We start from the raw sequence: 8149 nt of genomic DNA on the forward strand, positions 1-8149 counted from the left end.
ACCGGGAGGCGGGCGATGCTGCGGGGGTCGCTTGGCGTCTGCCGCCACCTCGGATTCCGGAGTCCAGGAGAAATTCACAGGGCAGTCCAGCAGCCTGCCTGCCTCCTATTTGTCGGAGCACACTGTATTGCAATGGCTTTTTCTATTTTGTGGGCCGAGCTCTTGACGTCTAAGACGCGCCCGAGCGAGTACAGCTGGAGAGAAGCTCGGCGAGCTTTGGTCTGGGCTTCTACGCTGAGTGCAGAACCGGAGGGGCGGCCACGTCTTCCGGAAAACACATTCGTTCCCGAGCAGTGGAACCGAAGTGCAGTCCTGGGGGCCAGGCCAGTTTGTCTGGATGCGGATGGCACTTAGCGCCTGTCCTGGGTTGCGAACTCGCGAACTCCCTGCCGGCACCCAGACCAGCCCTCCCGAGTTCCCCCGCCTGGGACGCGCTGTTTCCGTTTCCCCTTCTCACGGTTCCGCCCACCTCGCACTGCTTCACTTAGAAATGCCCGCTGCCTTTAAAGATCTCCTGCTATTACTGGATCTCTTCTGTATCCGTCCGCACTCAGCTTAACTCTGGTCCTTGCGCCTCATGCTGTAACCCTGGTCTGAAAACTAATCGTACAGTAACTAGAAGCACAGATTGGACAACTTTTATAGCCATTTGACATTGCCACAAGGTTTCTATCACATGTTATAAAAATGAATGATCTTTCCATATGGGAAATTTGAAAAGCATGAATAAGGAGAAAATAGGTGAAATTTCATTGATGATTATTGGATTATACCGAAGGTAATAAGTAAAACATATATTCTATAATATTCCATCCTTACCATAAAAAGTAATATCAAATAAAAACAATTATATAAGCAACTAAATAAAAATAACTTAGATCCATTAGAAAGCTGAAGAAAAAAGCTAGAAATCCCTAGATAGATTTTTCAGGCCTGGGTATCCCTTCACAAAATGTCGACTTGGAGAACACTCAGGGGTGAGGCGCTTTTATAACATCTGGAGAAAAACATGCTTGAACATTCTTTTCTTTCCCAGCAATACACTTAGTGGCACATCTTAGGTCAACACGACAGCACGCACCGCAGGGAATTTGCACCTGTACGTGACACATCCTGCTTGCTTCTTCTCATTTCCTTCTCCTCACGTGCAGAAGCTGCTTCCATTGTTCCTTCCATTCTTACTTCTTTTTCTTATCCCTCCCTTCCTCCATCCCTCCCCCGCCCTTGTTCCCGTTCCCTTTCGAACATTTTCCTCCCACTTCCCAATATCTCCTAGACATTAAAATGTCTACCTTTCCTCTTTCAGTTTCTCACACCAGAGAAACGATGCAGTATGTCAGCCTGTGTGTCCGATTTATTCCGTGGAAGAGGACGGTCTCGAGGGGCATCCACTTTCAAGCCCATCCGTCCCTATGGCAGAGTCGTACTCCATTGTACAAAGAACCTCACATCGCCTTCATCCATTCATCAGCTGATAAGCATTTGGGCTGTTTCCAAGAGTTAGCTATTGCAAGCTGTGCTGCTATAAACATAGGTGTGCATATATCGTGGTGGTGTGATGCTTTTAATTCTTCCAGAAGATACCAAGAAGGGGAACACCTGGGCCAGACAGAACCTCTACTTTTAGTTTTTTGAGGAATCTCCACACTGATTTCCACACTCCCACCGACAGTGAAGAAGGGCTCCTCTTCCCCCACAGCCCCTCCAGCATTTCTTATTGGTTGATCTCTTGACAGCAGCCATTCTTTCTGGACTGAGGTGCAGTCTCAGCATGGTTTCAGTTGGCATCTCTTGAATGACCAGTGATGTTGAACCCTTTTTCATGCGCTTATTTGCAGTTTCTACTTCATCTGAGAAGTATTTTTTTTTATTTCAGATGCCCATTTTTGCATTGGGTCTTTAAATTTGGGAGGGTCTTATTTTTTGAGTTCTTTAGATATTCTAGACGTTAGTCCCTTGTCTGAGGAATAGCTGAAAAAAAAATGTTTTTCACACTGTGGGTTTTCTCTTCACCTTTTTGGTGGTTTCTCTTGCTATGCAAAAGCTTTTTAATAAGATGAAGTCCCAGTTGTTGATTCTTTGGAATATTTCCTATTCTTTCAGCAGATTTAGTGTTTTCATATTACTATTTAGATCTTTGATCCATTTTGATTTGAGTTTAGTGCATAGTGAAAGATACGGGTCTAGTTTCAATCTCTGGCATGTGGAAAGGCAGTTTTGCCAGCACCATTTATTAAAGAGGCTGTTTTTCTTCCAGTAATAGTGTTTGGCTCTTGGAAATTTTTATCCCTTTCTCAAAGCTATTTTGTCCTGCTGGTTCCTCTGACCAAAATATTTTTTATTTTTCAACTTGTACTTCTAAATTCTAACTACTTTACAATATCCAAATAGGCTGATGGTAGAGCATGTGTATTTTAAAACTTTATTATTTTATTTTATGACTATATTGTGCCTTAATTTATGATAATCTGTTAATGGCATGGTTCCCTCATTTCTGTGTACTCCCTACTGTTTTTCCCAGGTTTGGTGCTCAGTAAATTTGTCAGTGTCACTGAGCAAGCCGAGCTATGCCATGCCCACTGTTATTAGTTTCAGCAGCGACTGCTCTGTGTCAGCAGGGTCCCTGAGGTCCCTCGAGCACTTTCTCTGGATGATTAGCCACAGGTGATGACCGGATCCTGTCTCCTGCTCACTTCAAACCCGCGAACCCAGACCATGGAAGCTCAGTGCTACAACTGCAGGATGGCACACTTTGCTAACATGAACAGTAAAGGGACCAAGGACACATGTGTAACATCGCCATGGGAAATCAAGAGGCTGACGGGGAAGCAAGAAAGGCAGCTGTGTAGCCCCTCAGAACCCAGCCTTATTCCCAGTTCCTGGGGAGCCATTCTGGTCCTTCCTCAAGGTACATAGTGACAAACCATAAAAGTCCTACATGAGAAATGATCCTTAATCTTCTAGATAGGTAAAAAGAGCCAGACCCTAAAGCCAGTTTTGGCAAAACTTTGCTAAGAGACATCTGAGTCCTGGCTTCAATTGCTGCCAATAGTACTCATGAGGGTTTGTAACATGCCCTAGAATGGAGTAAGTGTGAGCCCATCTGAGATGTTACATAGGAGGATAATAGACCTAGAGACCACAAGGCTCTTACAATATCTCATTAACCTGGGCCAAGTACAACAGACTGTCTGAATGTGTGGGAACAGAGTCCTGCCAGCTCCTGGCCCAGGAAGGCTACTACCTGTCTGTCTTGGAGACCAAGTGCTCATAAAAACTTGGAGAGAGGGAACAGGTAAAGCCAAATGGAAGGGCCCCTTCTCAGTGATCCTTGCCACACCCACTGCAGTCAAGGTGGCAGGGACAGATAATTGGGTTCATCTTCTGGACTAAAGTCAGTCCCACCTCAACAGTCCAAAGAACAAAATTATCCAAACGGAGAAAGCTACTCCCTACGAGCCTCAGGAAGACTGGAGATTTCTCTTCAAAAAGCAAGACTCCAGTGCTGCTACAGGAAGTGTGGAAATCTGACCTGCTTCTCATATTTAGACTAATCGTGAAGTCCCTTTCTCCCATCAAACAAGCAGTTCAATGATTACTAACTCTTATTTTCTGGCAGGTTTTTCTTTCTTCAGCCCAGCCAGTGAGCCACAGCACCCCAAGGTAGTTGGAGAGCACATAATCCCCACTAGGGAGGGCCTACAGCCCCTTCCAGCTTGAAGAAGCTATAGAAGACAGAGACCTCTATTCCTTCAGTACCCCATAAAGAATTATGGGGATGTGTGTCTCTCAGTGGGAGTTGAGACAGGAGATTAGTGCAGGGGAAAGCTGGCTGGGGAAGTAGGTGTGACCTGTTGACTACAAGGTCCCCAACACATGCTCTCAAAGTCCCGCACAAGGACTTCTCCTGAGCACTCCAGCAGGTTTCCAGTAGGATATCCTAGACCTGACGTCAACCTGAGGCTGAGATCCCAGCACCGCCTGTCAGGACCCGGATGTAGAAGTTCTCACCCACTTCCTCCAGAGTGGACTTTTATCTTGCTTTTTCCACTTTTACTTGACCCAAGCTCACTCTGCAGAGCCAGTTTCTCCCTCTTGCTTCACTTTTATTTTTTAAAATAATATGCCATGCCCACTGTTATTAGTTTCAGCAGCGACTGCTCTGTGTCAGCAGGGTCCCTGAGGTCCCTCGAGCACTTTCTCTGGATGATTAGCCACAGGTGATGACCGGATCCTGTCTCCTGCTCACTTCAAACCCGCGAACCCAGACCATGGAAGCTCAGTGCTACAACTGCAGGATGGCACACTTTGCTAACATGAACAGTAAAGGGACCAAGGACACATGTGTAACATCGCCATGGGAAATCAAGAGGCTGACGGGGAAGCAAGAAAGGCAGCTGTGTAGCCCCTCAGAACCCAGCCTTATTCCCAGTTCCTGGGGAGCCATTCTGGTCCTTCCTCAAGGTACATAGTGACAAACCATAAAAGTCCTACATGAGAAATGATCCTTAATCTTCTAGATAGGTAAAAAGAGCCAGACCCTAAAGCCAGTTTTGGCAAAACTTTGCTAAGAGACATCTGAGTCCTGGCTTCAATTGCTGCCAATAGTACTCATGAGGGTTTGTAACATGCCCTAGAATGGAGTAAGTGTGAGCCCATCTGAGATGTTACATAGGAGGATAATAGACCTAGAGACCACAAGGCTCTTACAATATCTCATTAACCTGGGCCAAGTACAACAGACTGTCTGAATGTGTGGGAACAGAGTCCTGCCAGCTCCTGGCCCAGGAAGGCTACTACCTGTCTGTCTTGGAGACCAAGTGCTCATAAAAACTTGGAGAGAGGGAACAGGTAAAGCCAAATGGAAGGGCCCCTTCTCAGTGATCCTTGCCACACCCACTGCAGTCAAGGTGGCAGGGACAGATAATTGGGTTCATCTTCTGGACTAAAGTCAGTCCCACCTCAACAGTCCAAAGAACAAAATTATCCAAACGGAGAAAGCTACTCCCTACGAGCCTCAGGAAGACTGGAGATTTCTCTTCAAAAAGCAAGACTCCAGTGCTGCTACAGGAAGTGTGGAAATCTGACCTGCTTCTCATATTTAGACTAATCGTGAAGTCCCTTTCTCCCATCAAACAAGCAGTTCAATGATTACTAACTCTTATTTTCTGGCAGGTTTTTCTTTCTTCAGCCCAGCCAGTGAGCCACAGCACCCCAAGGTAGTTGGAGAGCACATAATCCCCACTAGGGAGGGCCTACAGCCCCTTCCAGCTTGAAGAAGCTATAGAAGACAGAGACCTCTATTCCTTCAGTACCCCATAAAGAATTATGGGGATGTGTGTCTCTCAGTGGGAGTTGAGACAGGAGATTAGTGCAGGGGAAAGCTGGCTGGGGAAGTAGGTGTGACCTGTTGACTACAAGGTCCCCAACACATGCTCTCAAAGTCCCGCACAAGGACTTCTCCTGAGCACTCCAGCAGGTTTCCAGTAGGATATCCTAGACCTGACGTCAACCTGAGGCTGAGATCCCAGCACCGCCTGTCAGGACCCGGATGTAGAAGTTCTCACCCACTTCCTCCAGAGTGGACTTTTATCTTGCTTTTTCCACTTTTACTTGACCCAAGCTCACTCTGCAGAGCCAGTTTCTCCCTCTTGCTTCACTTTTATTTTTTAAAATAAACTTTGTCACCATGGGTGTGTGTGGGGGAGAATTAACATCTATGTGAAAAAATCAGAAAATTCGATTGAAGCTCAAAGAATGAGGAAAATAACTAATATACATTAAACGAGAGGGAACATGTAAGGATCAATGATGAAATGAATTGAGATGATTAACTTGATTGGGTATAGTTTTTCCTCTTCCTAAAAATACAGATGAAGAGAAAAAAGATGATCAGGAGTTTAAGGTGAGACAGAACAGGATGCAGTGCTGAAGAAATAAATGTCAGGAGGAGGAAGGAGCTGGAATGCTACAGCACTGAGAGAGGAATTGGATTTGGGGTGGCTTCTGAGCCTTCACCGAGTGGATAACTGGTGCTGGCAAGGGTGGGGAGGAAAGGAGCCTCCTACACTATCGAGAATGAATTACTACAGCCACTAAGGGAATCAGCTTGGAGGCTCCCCGAGGAGCCAAAATAAAGCCACTACAAAGGGTATGAACAGTTATATGTCACAGCCCTGGACAGTCTATGAGAAACGTTCACACTAGACATTTATTGTGAACATGAAGAACAGAAAATCTGAAAAGACCAATAACGGGTGAGGTCAGATTGGGATATACAGTCTCCCAGCAAAGAAAAGCCCAGCACCTGATGGCTTGGTGTTCAGTTCTACCAGATATTTGAGGAATTAACACCAATGTTCTTTCTATAAAAATGAAAATGGAATACTTCCAAGCTCATTGTACAGGGCCATAGTTCTTTTGAAACCAATGATCTACTGAAAAAAAAATTTAATAAAAAAAAATAGGAAAGACAGGCTAATATCCTTGAGGAACTTTGATGCAAACATCCTCAACTAAACACCTGAATTGCAGCAACCTGAATTGCCCATCACATTAAAGGGATCCTATGCCTTGGGGTCAAATGTGATTTACAGCCCGGAGGCAAGGATGGTTTGATGTATGCAATCGTATAGAGTTGATGGACCCCATTAAAAGATAGCTCTATGTGACGCATAGGGTGGGATGCCTTCTGCTGGTCCTTGAGCCCCAGTTCTTGCACACACCGAGTTCACCGTGCGTCTCTGCACCCCTGGGCACTGGTAGGCAATGTAGCCCAGAAGTCTCAGCTCCTGGAAGTTTCTGGTGAGGGCCTGGACTCCTCCCTGTCCCTGGACACTAAATAGTGCACACCTGATGTTGGGCTGAGTGGGACACAGGAGCAGGGAAGCAATCGGGGACTGGTGTCCCTCACAGCTGCCCGAGGGTGGACACCACCATGGACCTCCCAACAAAACACAAGCCACAGCTGAAACCTATGCTTCTAAATCCACCTGATAGACTGAAGTTTTACACGTACCACAGGGAGACACTGAACGTTAGCCTCTCAGGTTTTAAGGGTTTTTTTGTTTGTTTGTTTGCTTTTTGGCACCTGGGATTGAACCCAGGGCCTTCCCAATGAGGTACATCCCAAGCCCTTTTAAATTTGAGATAAGATCTTGTTAAATCACTGTTAGCCTTGCGGGGCTAGGATTTTCGATCCTCCTTCCTGCCTCAGCCTCCTGGAGTGCTGGGATTAGATGAGCACTGCCACACCCGCCCTGATTCTTGTTTTAGGTCATCCTGGTGATATCAGTAAGGTGCGAATGGTACCTATCACGCCTGGGTGGGAGGACAACTGCCTTAGAGCCAGAACACACATTAACAGAGGCAAAAAAACAACAAAAGAAGTTTTCCACTCCCTCAGCCAGAGGCTGATGCCCTCTGAGGTTTCCCATCATGGTTATTAATTCAAGGTGTCGAAACCAAATTAAACCTCCCTCCCCACCCAGGCTTGCTGTGTGAACAATCCCCTTGTTGCTTTGCTGAGTGAACAGCTTCAATAGTCGACAGTGGACTGCTTACGAGCCAGAGGTTCAGAACAACACATGAAAAAGGAAAAAATCCCAATACAGAATATGACGTCTCTGTCCTTGGAAAAACAGCATTTGAGGGGCCAAAGAATACTAACTAGGTAGACACCTGCAGCTCTACTGCAGACCACTGCATCAGACTCTGGTGGGTGGAAGTACACTCCGGTCCCACCCTGGTGCCCTCAGCCTACTGTTTTGTTTTCAGAGAAGCTGACAAGGTGAAATTCAGTTCAAAGGAAACATTAGGACCATTCCTGCAGCAACATTCGTTTTCCCAAAGTGGACAAGACTCAGGAGGCCGCCACACAGGAAGGGAGGCGTAAAACCTTATCCCATCCTGTTTAAACCCTCACGCAAACAACAGCCACCATGCATACAACTGCAAAAAAGTAGAAGTGTTAGGTTTCCCCTTAGAAACGAATTACGACCTAAAACGCCCAGGTTGCGTTGTTTCGAGGCACTTGACAAATGCCCAGAGTGCAGAGAAAACGGCCACAGGGAAACTCCACCTGGCTGGGCCCAGAGAAGAGCCTCGCTGAGACCACAGCCCAGACCCGCAAGGCGGAGAGCAGCAAGCT

This window comes from Fukomys damarensis, unplaced genomic scaffold (assembly GCF_012274545.1).
Source record: "Fukomys damarensis isolate Sample0158 unplaced genomic scaffold, DMR_v1.0_HiC HiC_scaffold_19, whole genome shotgun sequence".
Classification (NCBI taxonomy): Eukaryota; Metazoa; Chordata; class Mammalia; order Rodentia; family Bathyergidae; genus Fukomys; species Fukomys damarensis.